Below are 2,500 nucleotides of genomic sequence, written 5' to 3'. Positions count from 1 at the left end.
ACATGCCCAATCTCGTCTGATCTTGGAAGCTATGAAGTGTTGGGCCTGGTTAGTACTTGGATGGGAGACCACCTGGGAATATCAGGAGCTGTAGGTAATTTTATACTGCCATAACATTCTTTTCTATTACATTTTACATTTAATTTTTCAACTTATCATTGAATTTACTTGAGTTAAGAAGTAAAAGAGGTCTAAAGTTAAAGTTTTTGAGCACCTACAGCCAAACCACACTGGACATGCCCAATTTCGTCTGATCTTGGAAGCTATGCAGTGTTGGGCCTGGTTTGTACTTGGATGGGAGACCACCTGGGAATACCAGGTGCTGTAGGTAATTTTAGACAGCCAAAATATTCTTTTCTATTACATTCTACATTTCATTTTTTCAACTTATAAATGAATTTACTTGAGTTAAGAAGTAATAGAGGTCTAAAGTTAATGTTTTTGAGCACCTACAGCCAAACCACACTGGACATGCCCAATCTCGTCTGATCTTGGAAGCTATGAAGTGTTGGGCCTGGTTAGTACTTGGATGGGAGACCACCTGGGAATATCAGGAGCTGTAGGTAATTTTATACTGCCATAACATTCTTTTCTATTACATTTTACATTTAATTTTTCAACTTATCATTGAATTTACTTGAGTTAAGAAGTAAAAGAGGTCTAAAGTTAATGTTTTTGAGCACCTACAGCCAAACCACACTGGACATGCCCAATCTCGTCTGATCTTGGAAGCTATACAGTGTTGGGCCTGCTTAGTACTTGGATGGGAGACCACCTGGGAATACCAGGTGCTGTAGGTATTTTTATACTGCCATAAAATTCTTTTCTATTACATTTTACATTTAATTTTTTCAACTTATCAATGAATTTCCTTGAGTTAAGAAGTAATAGAGGTCTAAAGTTAATACTTTTGAGCACCTACAGCCAATCCACACTGGACATGCCCAATCTCGTCTGATCTTGGAAGCTATGCAGTGTTGTGCCTGGTCAGTACTTGGATGGGAAAACCAGGTGCAGTAGGTAATTTTATACTGCCATAACATTCTTTTCTATTACATTTTACATTTAATTTTTTCAACTTATCAATGAATTTACTTGAGTTAAGAAGTAATAGAGGTCTAAAGTTAATGTTTTTGAGCACCTTCAGCCAAACCACACTGGACATGCCCAATCTCATCTGATCTTGGAAGCTATGCAGTGTTGGGACTGGTTAGTACTTGGTTGGGAGACTACCTAGGAATCCCAGGTGCTGTAGCTAATTTTATACTGCCATAACATTCTTTTCTATTACATTTTACATTTAATTTTTTCAACTTATCAATGAATTTACTTGTGTTAAGAAGTAAAAGTGGTCTAAATTTAACACTTTTGAGCACCTACAGCCAAAGCACAGTGGACATGCCCAATCTCGTCTGATCTTGGAAGCTATTCAGTGTTGTGCCTGGTTAGTACTTGGATGGGAGACCACCTGGGAATACCAGGAGCAGTAGGTAATTTTATACTGCCATAACATTCTTTTCTATTACATTTTACATTTAATTTTTTCAACTTATCAATGAATTTACTTGAGTTAAGAAGTAATAGAGGTCTAAATTTAATGCTTTTGAGCACCTACAGCCAAACCACACTGGACATGCACAATCTCATCTGATCTTGGAAGCTATGCAGTGTTGGGCCTGGTTTGTACTTGGATGGGAGACCACCTGGGAATACCAGGTGCTGTAGGTAATTTTAGACAGCCAAAACATTCTTTTCTATTAAATTTTACATTTCATTTTTTCAACTTATCAATGAATTTACTTGAGTTAAGAAGTAAAAGAGGTCTAAAGTTAAGGCTTTTAGCACCTATAGCCAAACCACACTGGACATGCTCAATCTCATCTGATCTTGGAAGCTATGCAGTGTTGGGCCTGGTTAGTACTTGGATGGGAAACCACCTGGGAATACCAGGTGCTGTAGGTAATTTTATATAGCCATTACATTCTTTTCTATTACATTTTACATTACATTTTTTCAACTTAGCAATGAATTTACTTGAGTTAAGAAGTAAAAGATGTCTAAAGTTAATATTTTTCAGCACCTATAGCCAAACCACACTGGACATGGCCAATGTCGTTTGATCTTGGAAGCTATGCAGTGTTGGGCATGGTCAGTACTTGGATGGGAGACCACCTGGGAATACCAGGTTCTGTAGGTAATTTTATACTGTCATAACATTCTTTTCTATTACATTTTACATTTAATTTTTTCAACTTATCAATGAATTTACTTGAGTTAAGAAGTAATAGAGGTCTAAATTTAATGCTTTTGAGCACCTACAGCCAAACCACACTGGACATGCACAATCTCATCTGATCTTGGAAGCTATGCAGTGTTGGGCCTGGTTTGTACTTGGATGGGAGACCACCTGGGAATACCAGGTGCTGTAGTTAATTTTAGACAGCCAAAACATTCTTTTCTATTAAATTTTACATTTCATTTATTCAACTTATCAATGAAT

At 37.0% G+C, this 2,500-nt stretch overlaps 10 pseudogenes; all 10 read left to right on the top strand.

The window, feature by feature from the left end:
• Positions 1–97, top strand: part of LOC148528137 (5S ribosomal RNA) — a 119-nt pseudogene extending 22 nt beyond the window's left edge.
• A 115-nt stretch (positions 98–212) lies between these two features.
• LOC148528136 (5S ribosomal RNA) lies at positions 213–331 on the top strand (annotated as a pseudogene).
• A 116-nt stretch (positions 332–447) lies between these two features.
• LOC148528135 (5S ribosomal RNA) lies at positions 448–566 on the top strand (annotated as a pseudogene).
• Positions 567–681: 115 nt separating this feature from the next.
• On the top strand, positions 682–800 carry LOC148528134 (5S ribosomal RNA; annotated as a pseudogene).
• A 339-nt stretch (positions 801–1,139) lies between these two features.
• LOC148528133 (5S ribosomal RNA) lies at positions 1,140–1,258 on the top strand (annotated as a pseudogene).
• Positions 1,259–1,374: 116 nt separating this feature from the next.
• LOC148528132 (5S ribosomal RNA) lies at positions 1,375–1,493 on the top strand (annotated as a pseudogene).
• A 116-nt stretch (positions 1,494–1,609) lies between these two features.
• Positions 1,610–1,728, top strand: LOC148528131 (5S ribosomal RNA; annotated as a pseudogene).
• Positions 1,729–1,843: 115 nt separating this feature from the next.
• LOC148528130 (5S ribosomal RNA) lies at positions 1,844–1,962 on the top strand (annotated as a pseudogene).
• Positions 1,963–2,078: 116 nt separating this feature from the next.
• Positions 2,079–2,197, top strand: LOC148528129 (5S ribosomal RNA; annotated as a pseudogene).
• Positions 2,198–2,313: 116 nt separating this feature from the next.
• LOC148528128 (5S ribosomal RNA) lies at positions 2,314–2,432 on the top strand (annotated as a pseudogene).
• The last annotated feature ends 68 nt before the right edge of the window (positions 2,433–2,500 follow it).

Source organism: Taudactylus pleione, unplaced genomic scaffold, assembly GCF_031769625.1.
Source record: "Taudactylus pleione unplaced genomic scaffold, aTauple2 ptg000087l, whole genome shotgun sequence".
Lineage (NCBI taxonomy): Eukaryota > Metazoa > Chordata > Amphibia > Anura > Myobatrachidae > Taudactylus > Taudactylus pleione.
The sequence above is the reverse complement of the archived record's forward strand: the minus strand, read 5'-3'. Positions and strand labels throughout refer to the sequence as shown.